At 46.5% G+C, this 23,247-nt stretch overlaps 1 protein-coding gene across 1 annotated transcript in view; it reads right to left on the bottom strand.

The window, feature by feature from the left end:
* The window catches only part of LOC119972751 (suppressor of cytokine signaling 6), a 50,241-nt gene extending 35,814 nt beyond the window's left edge, over nt 1–14,427 (bottom strand). Inside the window, exon 1 of the mRNA XM_038810070.1 lies at nt 14,082–14,427. The gene's annotated coding sequence lies outside the window, so the exon portion shown is untranslated. The remainder of the gene's footprint in view (nt 1–14,081) is intronic.
* Nucleotides 14,428–23,247: the final 8,820 nt, after the last annotated feature.

The raw sequence follows: 23,247 nt of genomic DNA, 5'->3' as shown, positions 1-23,247 counted from the left end.
GTACAAAACCTTGATACGGCCACATTTGGAGTACTAAGTGCAGTTCTGGTCGCCTCATTTTAGGAAGGATGTGGAAGTGTTGGAAAAGGTGCAAAGGAGATTTACCAGGATGTTGCCTGGAATGGTGAGTAGGTCTTACGAGCAAAGGTTGAGGGTGCTCGGCCTTTTCTCATTAGAACGGAGAAGGATAAGGGGCGACTTGATAGAGGTTTATAAGATGATCAGGGGAATAGATAGACAGTCAGAGACTTTTTTCCCCGGGTGGAACAAACCATTACAAGGGGACATAAATTTAAGGTGAATGGTGGAAGATATAGGGGGGATGTCAGAGGTAGGTTCTTTACCCAGAGAATAGTGGGGGCATGGAATGCACTGCCTGTGGAAGTAGTTGAGTCGGAAACATTAGGGACCTTCAAGCAGCTATTGGATAGGTACATGATTACAGTAGAATGATGGGGTGTAGATTAATTTGTTCTTAATCTCGGACAAAAGTTTGGCACAACATCTGTGCTGTATTTTTCTATGTTCTATGCTTGGCAGGTGTGGATAATTTAAGGAGCTACATTTAAAAAAAAAATTATTCAGGGGATGTGGGTGTCGCTGGCTGGGCCAGAATTTATTTCCCATCCCTAGTTACCCTTAAACTGAGCGCTAGGCCATTTCAGAGGGCATTACTGTGGGTCTGGAGTCATATGTAGGCCAGACTAGGTAAGGACTGCAGATTTCCTTCCCTAAAGAGCACTAGTGAAGCAGGTGGGTTTTTACAGCAATCATTTCATGGTCATCATTAGACTGTTAATTCCAGATTTTTATTGAATTCAAATTTCACCACCTGCTGTGATGGGATTCGAACCTGGGTCCCAGGGCATTACCCTGGGTCACCAGTCCAGTGAACATAGTGCTACGCCACCGCCTCCCCTTACCTCAAGAGAACTCAGTCTTGCACTTTCACGAGTGACTGCAGCATTTACATGGCTTGAGTTTCTAGCCAATGGTAACCTCAGAATATTAATGGTGGGGGATCCTGTCATGGTAATGCTGGTCGTTAAACTCTCTCATCGGGAATGGTCATTCATAGAATCCCCAGTGCTGAAGGGGCCATTCAACCCTTCGGGTCTGTGCTGACCCTCCGAAAGAGCACCCTACTTAGGCTCACGCCCCTACCCTATCTCCATAACCCCACCTAACCTACACATTTTTGGACACTAAGGGGCAATTTAACATTGCCAATCCACTTACCCTGCACATCTTTGGACTGACCAGAGCACCCGGAGCAAACCCACACAGACACAGGGAGAATATGCAAACTCCACACAGACAGTGACTCAAGCCTGGAATTGAACCCGGATCTCTGGCGCTGTGAGGAAGCAGTGCTAACCAGTGTGCCACCGTGCCATGCACCTGGTTTGTGTGGGACATTACTTGCCATTTATCAGCTCATGGTTGGGTGTTTTCCATGTCTTGCTGCATGCCAGTAATGGCTGCCTCATTAGCTGAGGAAATGTGAACGGAGCTGAACACTGCACTCGGAAGTGGGCTGACCCACTCCTGGCCTTATGATGGTGGGAAGGCCAATGGTGAAGCAGAAAGTTAGTTGGCTTTAGATGCTGCTCTGTGGAAGTTCTGCAATGATATACCAGAGTTGAGATAATTGGCCTTTTACAACTAAAACCATCTTCTTTCATTTCAAGTGTCACTTGAGCCATGAGAGAGCTTTCCTCCTAATCACACTGATTTGAGTTTTTAGAGTGGTGCCAATTCAATCGTATGCTGCTTTGGTGTCAAGGGCAGGGGCACGCAGTTCACCTTTGGAATTCAAGCCTTTTGCCTATGTTTGGACTAAGACTGTAATGAGGGACGTGCCCGACATCAGTTTAATAAAGCCATTGTAAAACCTTACCCATCTCCTTTTATATCTTCCAAATAAAGTTGGTTTATTGGTTAGGGAAAGCCATGATATTATCTGGATTTCTCGGGCACTGTAAATCACAATACCTGACAAATTTATACTTGCAGCAACTGTGTTGATGTCTTGATTGATGAAGCAATCTTAATGCATAATCAATTGTTTTATTAGATGGGGTTATTCATGAATCCAAACAACCTCCGAATGCACCTCACTCGTTCTTCTTCCAAAACACTATTATCTTTAACTGATAATCAAGCAAGTCATGCTTACAAAATCTCCATGTGATACTGTCAATTTATGCTGTGAACTGAAATGAAAATACCCAAATGTGTTTCACATTGAATCTTAAGGCAACGAAGAAGAAATTCATTCCATCAGTGTGGGCTGGTTTCAATTCCACCTCCCAGAGGTAAAAGGGCAATTTCTTGCTGGACATTTATAATTTAGCGTCTTACAATGCTAGAAGTGTATTCAACAATCAAAAAAGAGTAGGCTGCCTGAACAAAATTGCCCAGGGAAAAGCTCATCCCAGTCAGAAGAAATTGCTATTTTTGCACTAAGTGCGACATGCTATTTCTATAACCATCGTTCAACCACAAAGCAATTGAGTTTTGGATTCAATGACTATAATGGATGGCAGCTCCTCGAGATGTACAAGTATATACTCAGGAACCACGCTATTTATACAATGAAAGATGTTGAGCAAGGCATACACTTGGCAATATTCAGCCTCTTGTTTCCTCACTATTTTGTCATGTACAGTAAAAGATGTCACATTCATAACTTTTAAATTACAAACTTTATTCAAATGTGAAATCTTTTGAATTGACTTTTCTTTTCAAATGGACAATATGTGCGACGAAAGGTGGCTGCCGAAGATCAGATGACCTAGTCTGCGCATTCAGGGACTGATTCACTGTCGCATCAGGACAAAAAGGTACATTCCAGATGAAAAGGCATAAACTACACTTTTCCTGAAGACCACCAGAAGACATTTCTGAATCGAATGAGCCTTGAGAGAGAAAGAAAGCAATTCCCCAGCTCATCAAGATGGATGTTTCCAATCAACGGAACAGTATTCCAGGAACAATAAAGCAGGGTGTAGCTCAAACTAACAACCCCGCCATATTTGGGAAAGGAATCACAATTGTGAGATGTCGCTTGGTCGAGGCAGCCATGCCTGTCCCTTTTAATGATTAAATACTGTCTGCAGAAAGAAAGAGATAGGGAAAAGGCTATAATACCAATGCCTGACAAAGACTTGTAAACGGCATTATAAGTTCTTCAAGCCTGTTTCATATCAGGTTCCCCAAAACAATGACCACCTGGTAATGAAACAGCAAGACGCTGACTTTGTGATCTACAGAAAGTCCTGCAAATAACTTTAGCTGTTGAACTCATTGAAACGGAGCTGCATGAGTCAAGACGACCTCCTAATTAAGGCCCTGCAATGTACCTTCTCCCAAACAATGGCGAACCATGTGAGTTACGTAGTATTCCTTTTTGTAACTTGTAAAAGTGTACTATTCTTTTTAACTGTACTTTCATTGAGGGCATTTGTGTGTGTGATTGTGCGAGTGGATGCCTTGGCGTTGGATTTCAAGGCGAGTGCTCCAATAAACAATCATTTTTTCTTTATTTTAAACCTAAAAAACGTTTGCTGCTGGTTATTCAAATCATCCACACACTTGGGGATTAATGAAACCACACACACATCTTCCTCCCAAAAATTCAACGATTACTGATTGTTCTTAAAGGAATAGGGATTTCAGCAGTTCTCTCACCCTGTGCGCAGCATTTCTTTTTTTTTTACAAAACAGCTTTGTTTATGTGCCCCCCATTTTTTTTAAAAACGTCCATTTATTGCCGTTTTTCATTTTTTTACACAAATACGCACTAAACAAGCAAAAGCAAAGAGACAGCTATAGGTGTCAATGTTTAACAAATACTGCCTAGAACAGCAGTCATTACAATTACAATATAAGGAACAACAAGACCACATGAATCAAGGACATTTCCAACAGGTTTCCCCCCCACAGATCAGACTCATCTGCTTACGAACAGGACACAGTCAGCAATGTAGCCCTACATCACACCCATAGCTTGAAACAGGATGACAGAAGAAAATAATACACGAGAACCCTAGTAGTAAGGGGAATTTGGCTTACTCTTACAGTGCAACTTGCACTCTCCTCCAGACCCTTATTCTCCCTTCGAGATGGCAAAAGACAAAATCAAATTCAAATAGAGGACCAGACACAACCAACCTCGTGTCGATAATCCATGGTCTCCCACAAAGAAAGTAAAGAGAGCAAGAACAAGAGCCACGAATGAAGAAACGGACCCCCACAACTGCATACCAGGACCACAGACAAAACACCAGACTGTCAACATCAATACCATCTGCATAGGGCACAAGGGCAAACCAGGTCCAGACAGAGGGCTTGGAAGGAAAATAGCCTGGTCCCAGTCAGAAAGACAGGGGAGAAGGACACACAGGTCAGGAGGTCCGTTAGAGTGGCCCACAAATTGGGGGAACGGGATGCCCTTGGAGGGAGGCCCCCCTTCCCCGGAAACGCTGGACCTCCCCCATCCCCCACCAACACAAGGAAAGGATTGGACTACCCAAAACCCAAAAAGACAGAAAATCGATCCTTGTTTGTCTGTACAACCAAGGGCCAAGTTTCAACGTCACCACCACTAGTCCACAAGGGCGTCAAAATTAAGAATATATAGGTGACACTCCAACACTTCATCTGGTGCGAAACAAATGGAGAGAGGAAGAGCAAGAACTGTCAGAAGTACACCTCGGATCCACTAAATTACGACAAAACAAGGACTGGGCAAACATCCACCACGTGGACCCACCCAACTCAACTCTCGGGTAATTAATCAAGGAGAAAAAATTAAGACTGGGTCGCACCCCCTGGCCCACCCCATCTCAATGCCTCTACGAACATGGATTGCCCACATCGGGATCACCATGGCAGGTGCCATCATCTAAGGTGCGCCAGGATAATGACCGTGAAAGCTGGCCTGGCTGAGCCCAGCACCTCCACAAGAATAATAAACATAATAATAAGCCCCTCAGACTACCATGACCCCTCTATCCAACACCACCCCAAGACTGGTCCCTTCTGGTCCTGTGGGAAACACAAGACCTGAGGCCCCGCCTCCTCTCCCCAGAGAGAGACCACCCCACCACAAATAGAGTATATAAGAGGAAATAGAGGATAACCTTGTCACAAAGGTTCAGACAGCAGAGGAATAGTCAAAGAGGGGGAAGCTAATTCAGGATAACCGACCAACTCCCCACTAAGGGAGCTCAATAAACACCGTCCTGAACAGGATAAAACGCAGTCTGCCTGGGCCTGGAGAAGAATAAACGCCGCCAAACTGGATCGAACTATGGAGATCTTCCTCGAACATAGTGAGGACAAAACTGACATTACCCCCATACCCTCCATTCCTCACCAGTTCTGCTCATCCTCCTTCCAAGGATACAAAACGATAAAGTAACTGTGCACAACTCCCACATAAAAAAAATCAAGCTTGACATGATACAAACTCATTCATATAAGATAATTGATGGTGCAAGACATCTCCCCCAAAGAATTCACTTCTCTGCAAGCAAGCAAAATAATATAACGAACAAAAAGCATCATGATTATCAGAAGTCCAGGATCAGAACTGAGCAAAGTAAACAACAGGATAAATGATTACTCTACTGGATCACAAAGAAAGTAGACATCAAGGATAATGCAGGATCTAAAGCAGAAAGCATGTTCCAGGATCTTCTAAATATTTCAACAATCGGACACAAGCTTCATTACTTCCAACCTGCCGACATGGCCAGGCCCAGACGGTCAACAACCTAGGTTCCTGCAAGGAGGACAGTCAAGCCGACTCAGGCAGTCCACACGCCTCTCAGCCGACATCCAGAACAGGGCCATACCAAACCAGGCAGGCCACCCCAAAGAACGAGAAGACAGGATCAAATATGCGCTGTGGATTCTAAGATGCCTGCCCTCCAATCCGAGATTCCTGAAAAATGGCAGCCAGTTCCCAAACCTGGCTGGGAAACTCTCCACTCTCTCACCGGCGATACTAGGTTCAACAGGGCCCCACACTGGTTCCCGCTCATCCTCGTCCACATCCCTCAAGGAGGACCACAGGCCATGCAATAGGACCCCAAATGTATGAAGGCAGGCTTCCACCAGGGACAATGTTTGCTCCGTCACAAGAACATCCTCATGTATCACCACTGCCTTCATAAGGCGTGGCACAGTGTTTAATACCGCTGCCTCACAGTGCCAGGGGACCCAGAGCTCGTGAAAACCCAGTAGTCCCGCGCTATCATGCGACCCCCCCCCCGCCCCCTCTATTTTGCTCTTGCCTCTACCTCTTGCTCCAAGTTAATGAATGCTGTGCTGTGGTAGCTAGTTGGGCATTGGCACAATTGAGCCAATTCCAGTACAATATCCCCAGCCAAAATAAAGTACTTGTTCCTCTCTGCATTTCCTTTCTACAGCAGCATGCCTAGTTGGCAATTCAATGGCCTTGGAGAAATCAAACCTGAATTTCACTGTTGCACTGCCACAACACTCCTAATATGAAGTGATTTTTACTCTGAAAGCTCACTGCAAGGAAAAGAAATTGCATCTGACCATCAGCTATAGGTTCCAATGCTTGGCATGTCTAAGATTTGTGGTCTCACAGAACACATCAGTTGATCTACCACATGGTCACATAAAAGATGGTTAAATAATATGAGAAGAACTGAATTCATTGTAATTCCATAATTAATGCACAAATTAGCATGTTCAGGGGATTAGGGGATATACCATGAATTGTGAACGAATCTTCTGGTCAATTTACACCACTCTACTGTTTGCTTTGACTCCCTGTTCTTTCAAAGATGTTACAGGATTTGTACATTAATTGGCTATTAAACTCACCCCAGAAAGGTAGGTCTGCCAATGAAGAGTACGAGTAGCCTTTTTGCAACATGATAATCGTGAATGCAATATCAATCAACCTCTCTGGTACAGAAATAAAATAATTTAAAGTGGTCAGTCTCATTCTCGTTGCTGATTTAAGTTTTTTTAACATTTTATTTTGTGTATTTTTTTCCTCACAAATTGTCCTTTCTCATTCCTTATTTTACTTTCTATACCCGAATCCAGCCTAATTGACTCTTCCCTATCTTTCCTGTGTCTTTCTTAATCCTTAAATCTCTTTGGTTAATGAGACCGATTGTTTGTTTCATATTGTTCAGTCAGGTCCCAGATGGCCTTGCCACACCATTATCAGCACACACTGCTAGCAAGTTATGCCAGAGAAAATAAATTGAGCTGAAGGGTACAGAAAAAAGGCCAACTAATAGCATGCACTGTGAGGTGCTTTGCTCCTGTAAGATTTGGCCTATTAAATTTCCCAAGTGAGCTGACCACCTTAACTATTTACTCAAAACTATTCATTATAGACATTGCGGAACTAACTAATATGGGCACAAGTAGTTCTATGGCTATGGAATATAAGGAATATCACAACACTACACTAAGCAGTAGCTCAAAAAGAGCTTCTTATTCTGCGATAATAGCCAACGTGCAAATTGGTGCCTGTAGTGTATTTCAGTCACAGCTCAACTGTTTGCTCTCAGTTCACGGTTAATTCAAACCTTTTCACTAACCTCTCCCTGGCTATAAAGCTTTTTATCAAACACGATACTGTAGGGCTCGGAAGAACCTTAGTTAAGTGAGTCTTCTCAGCTACAGACATTACAGAAGCTGAACAACTCACAGAATTACTGCCAAAAGGAAAGGCATCTACTCAAAACTTCTGATTTGACTTTGAGACAAGCAACTCCCTACAAACTCACAGAAACAATCAACAGCTTAGTCGAGATAGATTTTCTCAGCACTGTTATACCCATTAGCCTCACATCATTCCCGTATATCAGCAATTTTTCAGCAATGATTTTAGCATATGAAGCAAGAACATGAAAATTGATCACAGCAGTTTGTTGGCAACTTTCACACTACCCAACAGGATTATCCCCAGATCCAACACTACACTCAAAGAACTGGCCATTTCCCCCAATTGTAAACTGACCACCAGTGGAACAGTTCATCCAGAACTTCTGTAGACAATAAATTCAGTCCTCCATTGCAGCAGAAAACATAAATATGCGAGGAAATGCAACCTGGACAATCCACTACCAATGGAGGACAGATGCAGGCTTTTACAATCTCAGATTTTAAGAGGACCAGCACAAAACTTTACAACCTATATGTCCCTTTCCCTTACAAGTGCCAAACATTTTACCCAACACAGGAGTGCTGGACAAACCTAAGAAGAATAGCTACAGATTAATGTACATTGTGGCACAATGCTACTGCCAGATCTTCTGGACAGATATTCCTGGGAAATGCTAAATTCTTACCATCCTCTAAACCAACTCCTATATATACTTGGTCGACCATCAATAGGATAAGGAACTCCTATTACTATCAGGTTGGAATACCATGAGCCTCTTTCAAATAGGTTGAAAGCTAACTCCCCGTTCAAAATATAAGTAAAGCATCTGTGAAACATTGGGTAAACTGAAACTGCGATACACAGCCGTGCAAAAACAAAATCTGACATATGCTGGAAGTCTGAAATAAAAGCAGAACATGCTGGAAATACTCATCAGGTCTAGCAGCAAAAGGTCACTGATATGAAACATTAACTCAACTGACAGACCTGCCAGGTATTTCCAGCATTTTCTGCTCTTACGTGATGCACAGATATGGTTGGAGCTCCTGTACAAATCAGAAATGTGGACCTCCAAACCTCACCCTTCCCCAGCAGCTTTATAGATTCTGGAACTGCTCAATAAACAGTAGACTCCCTATACCCACCTTCTTCTGAAAATCCAATGAAGGCCATCTAATATAGAAACATAATTCAAGCCCTCAAAATCAAGGAGTGGGGAGATCAAGATCCACGACATAACCGGAATACATAATGCATGATAACACGGCAGCCAAGTACTCCAGTGGTGCTGTATTTATTGTTATTTGCTCTTGGGCGTGGGAATGCATGGCCACATTCATTGTTCATTTCTCAATGTCTTAAGAGACGATAAGCCTGTTGCACAACCAGGTGGTTCCATACGTCAGAGAGTATTTCCAGTAAACCACAAAAGTTGAACTAGTTACATGTGATAGTTTCACTTTCTTGAACGACCACAGTGCAGAAGGTGGCCATTTGGCCCATCAAGTATGCACCGACCCTCTGAAAGAGCACCCTACCTAGGCCTAGCCCCCACCCTATCCCCTTAACCCAACCTAACCTTTTGGGCATTTAAGGGAAATTTAGAGTGGCCAATCCACCTAACCTGCACATCTTTGGACTGTGGGAGGAAACCGGGGCACCCAGAGGAAACCCACGCAGACACATGGAGAAAGTCAAACTCCACACAGGCAGTGACCGAAGGCTGGAATTGAACCCTGGTCCCTGGTACAGTGAAGCACCAGTGCTAACCACTATGACAGCTGGACAGCAGAAAACCAGTTTGGGTTTTATGAAAAATATAAAGTTGATAAACTCAATTTCCTAGCTTGCAAATAATAAAATATAAACTCACAACCTCTGGTCAGCCCGATACCAAAACTACATTATATTCTTGCATAGTTGCAGGTGCTGTCTTTCAAATGAGACACTGAACTGAAGCCACAACTGACTTTTCTACTGAACTAAAAAAGCTTGCATGCTTATATTTGGAATTCAAGCATTTTCTCAGGATCCTCCCTGAATCAACAGAATCAAATACAGATGATGGACACCGACATGGAGTTTGCGAGGTACAAACTATACCATGTTCAACTATAAGAACAACAGTGACCAAAGTAATAAATTGGTGGCGATGCTCTTTGAACTCTTACGAAGATGTGAAAGCACTACATACACGTGAGTTCCTTTCGTCACATGTCAGGTTACTGGAAATGAGACCTTATATATGCAAATTGGCTGATGTATTTGCCTACATAACAGCAGACAAATTTTTATAATTGGCTATTTTAATGATACGTTACCAACAGGTTTCGCTATCTTGTTTCATGCTGAAACAAAGCTTCAGAACAGGCAACTCATTTGGTCACTTCTTCAGATAACAAACTTGAATTTATGTAGCATCTTTTGGGGGTGATTCTCCGAGCCCCGCGCCGGGTCGGCCCGCGATCCCCCAAGGTGCAGAGAATCGGCACCATTTGCGCCGGCCGCAGTAATCGACAGAGTCCCGCCGGCGCCATTTACCCCTGGTCGCTGCCGGCGGGAACTCTGCAGGGATGCTCGGGGGGGGCAGCCTGGGGGGGGGGGGGGGGGGTTCCTTCACCAGGGGAGCCTCCGAAGGGGTCTGGCCCGCGATTGGGGCCCACCAATTGGATTGGTGGGCCGGTCCTCCTCCCCCCCCCCCCCCCCCCCCCGTGCCTACATTCCGCCACAGCCGGCCCCAGAACACCGACCCCATGTTGGGTCGGGGCCGGCGCGCGCAAGAAGTTCCCCACGCATGCGCAGGATGGCGTGGCCCAACTGCGCATGCGCAGGATTGAGCTGGCCCAACTGCACATGCGCGGGTTGGCGCGTGTACAGAGGCTGGAGCGGCATGAACCGCTCCAGCGCCATGCTGGCCCCCTGTGGGAGCCAGAATTGGTCGTGCCTGGGCCCTGTTCGCGCCGTCTTGAAACGCGACGGCGCAAACACTTGCCGCCATATCGGAGAATCGCCCCTTTAACTTTGCAAAATATTCCAAGGCACTTTACTGAAGTTAATGGAAGATAAAGTCTCACACCAAGCCACACAAGGAGATTTTAGGGCAGATGACTAAAAGCTTAATCAAGGCAGTGTTTCTGCGAGGTAATTTGGACATTCTGGATTCTCCCTCAGTGTACCCGAACAGGCCCCAGAATGTGGCAACTAGGGGCTTTTCACAGTAACTTCACTGCAGTGATAGTGTAAGTCTAATTGTAACAATAAAGATTATTATTATTCCTGGAGGTTCTTAAAGGAGCACAGAGATCCACACGGATTTAGGGAGGAACTTGCAGAGTATAGAGAAGGCCACTAATGGTAGGTGATTTAAAATAAGGAATTCAAGGGGCCAGCATTGGCCATGTGCAGAGATCTTGAAGCGGTGTAGGTCTGAAGAAGGTGAAGGAGATTGGGAGGGATTTGAAAACAAGAATGAAAGTTTTTAAAAATCAATGCATTGCTAGGGAAGGAGACAGCGTAGGGTCATCGAGCACAGTGGGTGAAAGGGGGCAATTTTTGGTGGGGATGAATTTTGGATGAGCTCAAGGTTATGTAGGATAAATGGGAGAGCATTGAAATAGCAAAGTCTGGAGGTAATTAAACTATGAGTGAGCGGATGAGCCAAGGGGATTCCAAGGTTGGAATCGGTTTGGTCCAGCATCAGTTACCAGCGAGGGGGTGGAGTCAGTGGCTAGGGTATTTCAAAACAATAACAACTATTAATCACAGCAGCAAAATAAATTTAGGTTGATGATACAATTTTAGTTATGTTGGCATTGCTGTTGAGATGCTTCCAGTCTGAAGCCATGTAAAAACGATGATATAACTTCAAGTTAATTTTCAATATGATCTCAAAGCAAAATATTATGGAATTCTGCTCATAATGATTATCATTGCACTGTTTGAATCAGACATCTTGGAGTAAGTACAACTCTTGTGTGCCGTCAAATTGGAGTTCATGGACCAGTATTGTTCAGGGGAGTTTGTAAGACACCCCCAGCACTGCGTAACGCGAGTTGCTTTAAAACATTTTGAGAATGTGGTTACTCCCATGCTCAGACTGACAACTGAAGTACACTTAAACAGAAGACTCACTGGAATATACACCCGTTCCACAACTCTGCTTGATAATTACTGCACAATAATGACTGTCAGAGCTCAGATGCAACTAATACAATGACATACAAATATTCCAGGGAAATTACATTCAAAACCTTAAAGGTACTTTCACGCTGTGCTATTTCTTTAAGATTCTGGAAAACTAGCGTATGTTAGCTGACTCCTTACATTGTACAGCGTTAGATCTGGCTCTCTTATCCTTGCAGCAGAATTAGAAGGATCATTAAACCTGGATGTATGATTCAAAATCCAAGATAAGGAAGCTGCATTTTGACGTGGACAGCACCAATACTAAAAAGTGACTGCAGATGCTGAACAGCTTCATGATGCTACTTCTGCAGGTGTGCTGAAAGATAAACCTATAACACATGCATGCTACAAGAGTCAAAATGGTTTATCGTACATACAGTTTTCTATCTGCTTGCAGATCTGAAAACTAAGAGCCAATTAGTTTCAGGGAAAAGATTTGCTCTGAGCTTTCCATTTCATCATCTGTACAGTTTTACATTGAAACTAAGGATACATGGAGTCTCTCATTATCATCTGTTATGACAAAAGGGTGTCTGGGAGGGAAAAGTAATCAAGGTCCCTCCTACACTAGTACACAAAAGTGTTTATAACTTGTGCGCATCAAGCATGTTCAAATAAGGCTCATGCCTACCCATTTAAAAATGATACACACTCTTATGCAAAACTATGTCCAGATTCAAAATGCAAATTCTGTGAGCTATCAAAACTTCAGTTTACATTAATTCACTGAACACTACCTGTGTTTTGTTAACTCTGTAATTATTATTCTAAATATTGTACTATTACCGAAACTTGCAAATTGCAGCAGAGAAATCTTGAAAATGCTATGAACAAATGACCTGAATGAAGCGTTTGCCCGTCTACTTCAACAATTTCTTTGCCTCTTCTAACTCTTAACCAATTCTGAACCCAGCAATTACTCCACCAACATGGAACAAGGAACGGCCCAAAATGTGTACAACTAATTTTAAAAGAAAACTACAATTTTCAAAAACAAAAACTGGTATAGATTATTAAATTTAAAGGTGCCTTAAAACAGATAAGATGATACTAAATAGCAAGAACTTAAATAAACTACATCTTTCTCCAGATATAAGCTCTCAACATTTGTCTGGATCGCTGTTTAGAAGAGAAACAAGCCGAGACAACTCTGCCTGTATGGCAGGTATGCTGCAGCAGATTTATGATCTGAGTGACTCCACCTGGGCTGGAAACAGGGTGGAGGAAGAGAAGACAGGAAAGGGGTGAGTGTAAAGGGGGGGGGGGGGTTGTCAAACTGTACTCTGGAAAATACTTCAAAACTTGGGAAAAGGAAGTACAGCAACAAATTGACACAGGGTGGGAGCTGCTATCTCTCCAAAATACAGAACATGCGGTCCAAGACGATTTTTGTTTTGGCTGTTCCAAGTTAATTTTGCACAGAAAAGAAGAGGCATGAAGAAGACATTTTAATCCCCTCAGTTCAAAAACTGCTGAGCTGGAAAGCGTGTGTGGCTGCAAGAAAGTGGGTCGCAGTCACTTTACTGGAACCAAAACCCTCTTGACGGGAAAAAATTGAAAATCACACAGCACATGAATAACAGAACAAAACATTAAAGATAAGAATTGCCCCAAGGGGGGGGAGAAAGACACACATTCTTGCCTCACTATGAACATATTTAAGGGGGGGGGGGGGTGATTTCTCTGACTAATATTAGAGGGTGATTATTGATGATGGTGAGGGGTCAGCAGCCCCAGTATTTTTTTTGGGGGTTGGGGGTTGGGGGGGGGGGGGGGGGGGGGGGCTCAAAGAGGGATTTACAATCAAAAAGAAAGGGAATAGTTTGCACAACTTGCGCCCAGACAAAGGGGAGGTGGAGGTGAGGGCCTGTCCACTCCAGGCCAGGGAGGCTCCACCCGGCCCCGCGGGGACTTTGGGGCTAATTTCACAAACTTGTTCCCCGGAGCCCCGGCCGGGGGGGGGGGGGGGGGGCAGCGGCCGGTGCCCCGCCTTCCAGAAAGTTCCAGAGCGCCCTGAGGCAACACGACCCCCCCTCCCCGGGGGACAGGGAGCAGAGTGACCGTCAGGCCCAAGGCGCCGGCCGGCCCTCCTCCCTCACCCACCCACCCCGGGGCCAGGCCTCCTCGGCCTCGGAGCGCAAGGCCCCCGCCGCCAGCCTCGTCCTTTCCAGCCGCGCTCGCTCCACCCCGGCCACCGCCATCTTCCCGCCGCCGCCTGCCGCCTTACCTCTGGCTGCTGTCCGCCCAAACCCGGCCGCGACCGTCATCCCGTCAGCGCCCGGCCGGGCCCCGGTGCGGGGCGGGGGGAGAGGAGGAACCCGGGGGACAAACACGGGCTGGTGGCCGGATCCCGCTCCCCGCCCGGGTGGGTGAGGGAGGGAGAGAGAGAGAGATAGAGAGCGCCGCCCGCTTCACAGATCCCAGCTCCTCTCAGATCCACTCTCACTGAGATCCCAGAGACTGATCACCCAGCAACTGATCTCTGCCTGTTACTGATCTCCCCGGTACTGATCACTCTCCCTGTTACTGATCACTCTCCCCCCTCCCCGGCACTGATCTCTCTCACTCTCTCCCTCCCCTGTTACTGATCTCTCTCTCACTCCCTCCCCTGTTACTGATCTCTCCCCTATTACTGATCTCTCTCTCTCCAGCACTGATCTCTCTCACTCTCTCCCCTGTTACTGATCTCTCTCTCCCCTGTTACTGATCTCTCTCAGTCTCTCTCTCTCCCCTGTTACTGATCTCTCTCTCAGTCTCTCTCTCTCCCCTATTACTGATCTCTCTCTCTCAGTCTCTCTCTCTCCCCTGTTACTGATCTCTCTCTCAGTCTCTCTCTCTCTCTCTCCCCTGTTACTGATCTCTCTCTCCCCTGTTAGTGATCTCTCTCTCCCTCCCCTGTTACTGATCTCTCTCACTCTCTCCCTCCCCTGTTACTGATCTCTCTCACTCTCTCCCTCCCCTGTTACTGATCTCTCTCACTCTCTCTCTCCCCTGTTACTGATCTCTCCCTCCCCTGTTACTGATCTCTCTCCCCTATTACTGATCTCTCTCTCAGTCTCTCTCTCTCCCCTGTTACTGATCTCTCTCCCCCCCTGTTACTGATCTCTCTCTCAGTTTCTCTCTCTCCCCTGTTACTGATCTCTCTCTTTCCTGTTATTGATCTCTCTCTCCCTCCCCTGTTACTGATCTCTCTCTCACTCTATCCCTCCCCTGTTACTGATCTCTCTCTCACTCTCTCCCTCCCCTGTTACTGATCTCTCTCTCACTCCCTCCCCTGTTACTGATCTCTCACTCTCTCTCTCCCCTGTTACTGATCTCTCTCTCCCCTGTTACAGATCTCTCTCTCCCATGTTACTGATCTCTCTCTCACTCTCTCTCTCCCCTGTTACTGATCTCTCTCTCACTCTCTCTCCTGTTACTGATCTCTCTCTCACTCTCTCTCCCCTGTTACTGATTTCTCTCTCCCTCCCCTGTTACTGATCTCTCTCACTCTCTCTCCTGTTACTGATCTCTCTCTCCCCTGTTACTGATCTCACTCTCTCCCCTGTTACTGGTCTCTCTCTCTCCCCTGTTACTGATCTCACTCTCTCCCCTGTTACTGATCTCTCTCTCCCCTGTTACTGATCTCTCTCACTCTCTCCCCTGTTACTGATCTCTCTCTCCCCAGTTACTGATCTCACTCTCTCCCCTGTTACTGATCTCACTCTCTCCCCTGTTACTGGTCTCTCTCTCTCTCCCCTGTTACTGATCTCTCTCTCCCTGTTACTGATCTCACTCTCTCCACTGTTACTGGTCTCTCTCTCTCCCCTGTTACTGATCTCACTCTCTCCCCTGTTACTGATCTCTCTCTCCCCTGTTACTGATCTCTCTCTCTTCCCTGTTACTGATCTTTCCCTCTCTCTCCCCTGTTACTGATCTCTCTCACTCTCTCTCCACTGTTACTGGTCTCTCTCTCTCTCCCCTGTTACTGATCTCTCCCTCCCCTGTTACTGATCTCTCCCCTGTTACTGATCTCACTCTCTCCCCTGTTACTGATCTCACTCTCTCCACTGTTACTGGTCTCTCTCTCTCCCCTGTTACTGATCTCACTCTCTCCCCTGTTACTGATCTCTCTCTCCCCTGTTACTGATCTCTCTCTCCCCTGTTACTGATCTCTCTCTCTCCCCTGTTACTGATCTTTCTCTCTCTCTCTCCCCTGTTACTGATCTCTCTCACTCTCTCTCCTCTGTTACTGATCTCTCTCCCCTGTTACTGACAGTCTCATCGACAGAACAGACCCAGCAGAGGTGGTGGCGCAGTGGTATGCAGTCAGGAGGGAGTTGCCTTGGGAGTCCTCAATATCAACTCTGGACTCCATTAAGTCTCATGGTTTCAGGTTAAACATGGGCAAGGAAACCTCCTGCTGATTACCACACACTGGCCACCATCAGCTGACGAATCAGTACTCCTCCATGTTGAACTTCACTTGGAGGAAGCACTGAGCATGGCAAGGATGCAGAATATGCTTAGAGTGGGGGACTTCAATGTCCATCACCAAGAGTGGCTCGGTAGTACCACCGCAGACAGAACTGGCTGGGTCCTAAAGGACATAGCTGCTAGACTGGGACTGCAGCAGGTGGTGAGGGAACCAAGAGGGAAAAACATACTTGACCTCATCCTCACTAATCTGCCTGCTGCAGATGCATCTGTCCATGGCAGTATCGGTTGAAGTGACCACCGCACAGTCCTTGTGGAGACAGACCCCCGTCTTCACACTGGGGATACCCTCCGTGTTGTGTGGCACTACCACCGTGCTAAGTGGGATAGACTTCGAACAGATCTAGCAACTCAAGACTGGGCATCTATGAGGCGCTGTGGGTCATCAGGAGCAGCAGAATTGTATTCAACCACAATTTGCATCCTCATGGCCTGGCATATCCCCACTCTCTACCATTACCACCAAGCCAGGGGATCAACTCTAGTTCAGTGAAGAGTGCAGGAGAGCATGTCAGGAGCAAAAAATGAGGTGTCAACCTGGTGAAGCTACAACACAGGACTACTTGTGTGCCAAAAGCATAAGCAGCAAGTAATAAACAGAGCTAAGCGATTCCACAACAAATGAATCAGGTCTAAGCTCTGTAGTCCTGCCACATCCAGTCATGAATGGTGATGGACAATTAAACAACTCACTGGAGGGGGAGGTTCCACAAATATCCCCATCCTCAATGATGGAGGAGCCGAGAACGTATGTGCAAAAGACAAGGCTGAGGCATTCGCAACAATCTTCAGCCAAAAATGCCGAAAGAATGATCCATCTCGGTCTCCGGAGGTCTCCAGCATCATAGATGTCAGTCTTCAGCCAATACAATTGACTCCACATGATATCAAGAAATGGCTGAAGGCATTGTATACTGCAAAGGCTATGGGTCCTGACAATATCCCAGCAATAGTACTGAAGACTTGTGCTCCAGAGCTTACTGCGCCCCTAGCCAAGCTGTTCCAGTACAGCTACAACACTGGCATCTGCCCGGCAATGTGGAAAGTTGTCCCAGTGTGTCCTGTACACAAAAAAACAGGACAAATCCAACTCAGCCAATTACTACCCTGTCAGCCTACTCTCCATCATCAGAAAAGTGATGGACTCATTAACAGTGCTATCAAGCGGTACTTACTCAGCAATAACCTTCTGATGGACGCTCAGTTTGGGTTCCACCAGGGTCACTCAGCTCCTGACCTCATTATAGCCTTGGTTCAAACATTGATAAAAGAGATGAATGCTAGAGGTGAGGTGAAACGGTAGCATAGTGGTTAGCACAATTGCTTCACAGCTCCAGGGTCCCAGGTTCGAATTCCGACTTGGGTCACTGTCTGTGCGGAGTCTGCATGTTCTCCCCGTTCTCTCCTGCACTCTTCATTGAACTAGAGTTGATCCCCTGGCTTGGTGGTAATGGTAGAGAGTGGGGATATGCCAGGCCATGAGGATGCAGATTGTGGTTGAATACAATTCTGCTGCTCCTGATGACCCACAGCCCTCCGGGTGCTCCGGTTTCCTCCCACAGTCCAGTGCAGGTTAGGTGGATTGGCCATGCTAAATTACCCTTACTTAGAGTCGCAAATTTGCCTTAATGTTGGGTGGGTTACTGGGTTATGGGGATAGGATGGAGGTGTGGGCTTGGGTAGGGTGCTCTTTCAAAGAGCCGGTGCAGACTCGATGGGCTAAATGGCCTCCTTCTGCACTGTAAAGTCTATGGAGAGAGTCACAACCCTTGACATCAAAGCAGCATTTGACCGAGTATGGCATCAAGGAGCCCTAGCTCAACTGGAGTCAGTGGGAATCAGGGGAAAACTCTCCGCTGGTTGGAGTCATACCTGGCACAAAGGAAGATGGTGGCTGGAGGTCAATCATCTCAACTCCAGGACATCACTGCAGACGTTCCTCATGGCAGTGTCCAAGGCCCAACCATTTTCAACTGTTTCATCAATAACCTCCCTTCCATCATAAGGTCACAAGTAGGGATGTCTGCGGATGACTGAACAATGTTTAGCACCATTTGCGACTCCTCTGATAATGAAGCAGTCCATGTCCAAATGCAGCAAGACCTGGACACTATCCAGGCTTGGGGTGACAAGTGGCAAGTTACATTCGCGCCACACATGGAGGGATGCATGCCGGGGTGATTGCTGAGGATCAAACGGGTTTCATAAAGGGTAGGCAGCTCTCAGTAACATCAGTAGACTGTTAAATGTGGTAATGACTCCGTCAGTGGGGCAGGTGGTGGAGGTCATTGTTTCAATTGATGCAGAGAAGGCTTTTGATTGGGTGGAGTGGAGGTAATTATTTGAGATCTTGGGTAGGTTTGGGTTTGGCCCGGAGTTTGTGGTGTGGGTGCGCTTGATATATGTATCCCCGGTGGCAAGTGTATGTACAAAAGGGACAAATTCACAAGAGTTTTCTGCTGTAGAGGGGGACGAGATAGGGGTGTCCGCTGTCGCCATTGTTCTTTGTGTTGGCGTTTGAGCCCTTGGCGATGGCCCTTAGGGGATCTGTAAGTGGCAGGGGATTGTGAGTGGGAGCAGGGAGCACGAGGTGACGTTGTACACGGATGATTTGTTCATGTCGGATCAGTTGGAGAGTATGGATAGGATCATGGGAATGTTGGAGAGGTCTGGGGCCTTCTCTGGGTATAAGTTAAATGTTGGGAAGAGCGAGGTGTTTCCAGTGAAAGTGGCCAACTTGGTGATGTTGCCATTTAAGGTAGCTAGGAAAAGGTTCAGGTACTTTGTGATTCAAGTGACGAAGGAATGGACTATGATGTCTGCCTGTGGAATTTGACAATGTTGGTGGAGGGTATTAGGGAGGATTTTAAGAGATGGGATACATTGCACTTGAAACTGGCAGGGTGGGTGCATGTTGTGAAAATTAATGTGCTGCCAAGGTTCCTGTTCATTTTCCCGACCTTCCTGATCTTTCTCCCGAAGACCTTCTTCCGGAAATTGGAGACAATCATTTCTGAGTTTATATGAGCGGGGAAAGTGCGGTAAAGAGGGTACTGCTACAGAGGCAGAAAGAGGGGTTGGCGCTCCCGAATCTGCTGCACTATTATTGGGCAGTGAATGTGGAGAAGTTGAACGGGAGGGGAGTGGGAGGGTGGAGTGGGTTAAGATGTAGGAGGAATCCTGAGGGGATCTAGTCTGAGTGCTGAGGTGATAGCTCCGCTGCCACAAGCTCCAGGAAAGTACGCTGGGAGCCCGGTGGTACAGTCGATGATTAGGGTGTGGAATGAGCTGCGAAGACACTTTGGCCGGGATTCTCCCTTCTGGGGACTAAGTCCCCACGCCAGCGGGAAAACCGGCTCCAACCATTCCGGCTTCAACAGCCCTTGAAAGTAAGGAATTCTCCGAACGTTCGGAGAGTAGATGGACGCCGGAGGGATTGGCGGTGTTCAATGCGCGGACCGGCCGGCATGATCTCACGCATGCGCGGACCGGCCAGCGTATTTCTGCGCATGCGCAGACTGGTGGCGTATTTCCACGTGTACGCAAGGGGTTCTCTTCTCCACACCGGCCCCCGGGCAATATGGCGGAGCCCTACAGGGGCCCGGCGCGCAGGAAAAAAGTCCCCCCACGGAACACGCCCGCCCGCAAATCAGAAGGCCCCAATCATGGGCCAGGCCACAGTGAGGGCCCCCCTGGGGTCGGATACCCTTGCGACCCCCCGAGGACCGCCCGCACATACTCACCTGCCAGGTCCCGCCGTGCGTGAGGTGAGTAATTCACGCCGGCGGGACTGGCCAAAACTGGACGGCCGCTCGGCCCATCGGGGCCCGGGGAATCGCCGGGGGGGGGGGGGGGCGCTGTCAACGGCCCCTGACCGACATGGTGGGAATCCCGCCGCTGCCCGAAAACGGCGCCGGAGAATAGGGCATCCAGCGGCGGGGCGGGATTCCGCCTCCCCCTGGGGATTCTCCGACCCATCGGGGGATCGGAGAATCCCGGTCTTTAAGTTGGAGGGGATGTTTGTGTTGACACCACTATGCTCGAATCGCAGGATTAAGCCAGGGAGATAGATGGGATGTCTGGGAAGTGGAGGGAGCTGGGACTGGTGAGGGTGAGGGATTTGTATTTGGAAGGGAAATTTGCAGGTCTGGATGAGTTGCAGGAGAGGTTTGAGTTGCCGAGGGGGAGTGAATTTAGATACATGTAGGTGAGGAACTTTGCACGAAAGGAGTGACGATGTTCCCCAGGTTGCTGGGGTACACCCCATTGGAGTAACTACTGCTCCCGGGTGAGTTGGGAGAGGGTATGATTGGGGACATAGCGGGGGGGCGAAGAATCTGATTAATTGTAGGTCGGATATGTTGCCGAGGCTGGCGGCCTGGCTGGGTGACCTGTGCGACTTTATCTGGTTGGAAAAGATCAATTTTGAATTAGGGGGTTGGCTGAGGGCTTCGAGAAACTGTGGGGATTGTTCATGACAATGTTTAACCAACTGTTCGCCACGGAGGGTGAGGCAGGGGGTAGGGAAGGGGGGGGGGGAAGGAGAAAAACTGTGGACTGTGAGGTTGTGGAGTGTGTTGTTGTACATGTTACTGTTTTTTATATTTGTTCGGAATAAAATACATTTTTTTAAAAAGCCATGATCATAATGAATGTCGGAGCAGGCTCTCCCTCCTCTTACTGATCTTGTTAATGATCACTGTCTCCCGTTACTGATCTCTCCCCCTGTTACTGATCTCTCTCCCTGTTACTGATCTCTCTCTCTCTCTCTCCCTTTTTAGTGATCTCTCCTGTCACTGGGCCATCTCTTTCTCTATTTTTACTGATCTTTCACCTTCTCTTACTGATCTCGCTCTCCCTTGTTGCTGATCTCACTCTCCCCTGAAGCTGATCTCTCTCTTTACAATGTTACTAATCTCTATCGCTGTCCCCCGCCTCTCTCTTGTTACTTATCTCTCCTATTACCGACCAATCTCTCTCTCCCTTGTTACTGATCTCTCTCTCCCTTTTTACTGATCTTTCCTGTTACCAGTCAATCTCTCTCTTGCTCGCAATGTGTCTCCCATCTTACTCATCCCTCTCTCACTCCCTTGTCCATGAACTCTCCTGTTCCGGATCTCTCTGTCTCTCTTCTGTTACTGATCTCTGATTCTCTTCTGATACCCATCTCTCTCCAGTTACTGACTCTCTCCCTGTTACTGATCAAAGTCTCTCTCTCTCCTGTTACTGATCTCTCTCCTGTTACTGATTACTCCTTAATTTTACTGATCTCACCCTTCTGTTTCTAATCACTCTCTAACATTACTGATCTCACTCTCCCTGTAACAGATCAGGCTCTGCTGTTACTGATCTCCCTCTTTCCTGTTACTGATCACTCTTTCCTGCTACTGATCACTCTCTGCTGTTACAGATCACTGTCTCCTGTTACTGATCACACTCTCCTGTTACTGATCACTCTCTAATGTTACTAATCTCACTATCTCCTGTTCCTGATCAATCTTTTCTTTACTGATCACTCTCTGCTATTACAGATCACTGTCTCTGTTACTGATTTCACTCTCCTGTTACTGATCTCACTCTCCTGTTACTGATCTCTCACTCCTGTTCCTGATCTCTCTTTCCTGTTACTGATCACTCTCTGCTGTTACAGATCACTGTCTCCTGTCACTGATTTCACTCTCCTGTTACTGATCTCTGTCTCCTGTTACTGATCTCACTCTTCTGTTACTGATCTCACTCTCCTGTTACTGATCGCTCTCTGTTACTGATCTCATTCACCTGTTACTGATCACTCTCTAATGTTACTGATCTCATTCACCTGTTACTGATTGCTCTCTAATTTACTGATCTCACTCTCTAATGTTACTGATCTCGCAGTCCTGTTACTGAATGCTCTCTAATGTTACTAATCTCACTCTCTAATGTTACTGATTGCTCTCGAATGTTACTGATCTCACTCTCTAATGTTACTGATCTCACTCTCCTATTACTGATCTCACTCTCCTATTACTGATCTCACTCTCTAATGTTACTAATCTCACTCTCTAATGTTACTGATTGCTCTCGAATGTTACTGATCTCACTCTCTAATGTTACTGATCTCACTCTCCTGTTACTGATTGCTCTCTAATTTACTGATCTCACTCTCTAATGTTACTGATCTCACTGCCTGTTACTGATCGCTCTCTAATGTTACTAATCTCACTCTCTAATGTTACTGATTGCTCTCTAATGTTACTGATCTCACTCTCCAATGTTACTGCTCATTCTCTAATGTTACTGATCTCACTCTCTTGTTACTGATCACTCTCTAATGTTACTGATCTCACTCTCCTTTTACTGATCTCACTCTCCTGTTACTGATCTGACCCTCCTGTTACTGATCTCACTCTCTCCTGTTACTGATCTCGCTCTCCTGCTACTGATCACTCTTTAATGTTACTAACCTCACTCTCCTCTTACTGATAGCTCTCTAATATTACTAATCTCACTCTCCTGTTACTGATCTCGCCCTCCTGCTACTGATCACTCTCTAATGTTACTAATCTCGCTCTCCTGTTCCTGATCACTCTCTGATGTTACTGATTTCACTCTCCTGTTACTGATCTCGCTCTCCTGTTACTGATCTCACTCTCTAATTTACTGATCTCACTCTCTAATTTATTGATCTCACACTCTAATGTTACTGATTTCACTCTCCTGTTACTGATCGCTCTCTAATGTTACTGATCTCGCTCACCTGCTACTAATCACTCTCTAATGTTACTAATACTACTCTCATGTTACTGATCGCTCTCTAATGTTACTAATCTCACTCTCCTGTTACTGATCGCTCTCTATTGTTACTGATCCTGCTCTCTGTTACTGATTTGTCTCTCCTGTTACTGATCTCTCTCTCCTGTTACTGATCTCACTCT

The sequence above is a fragment of the Scyliorhinus canicula genome, chromosome 10 (assembly GCF_902713615.1).
Source record: "Scyliorhinus canicula chromosome 10, sScyCan1.1, whole genome shotgun sequence".
Classification (NCBI taxonomy): Eukaryota; Metazoa; Chordata; class Chondrichthyes; order Carcharhiniformes; family Scyliorhinidae; genus Scyliorhinus; species Scyliorhinus canicula.
The sequence above is the reverse complement of the archived record's forward strand: the minus strand, read 5'-3'. Positions and strand labels throughout refer to the sequence as shown.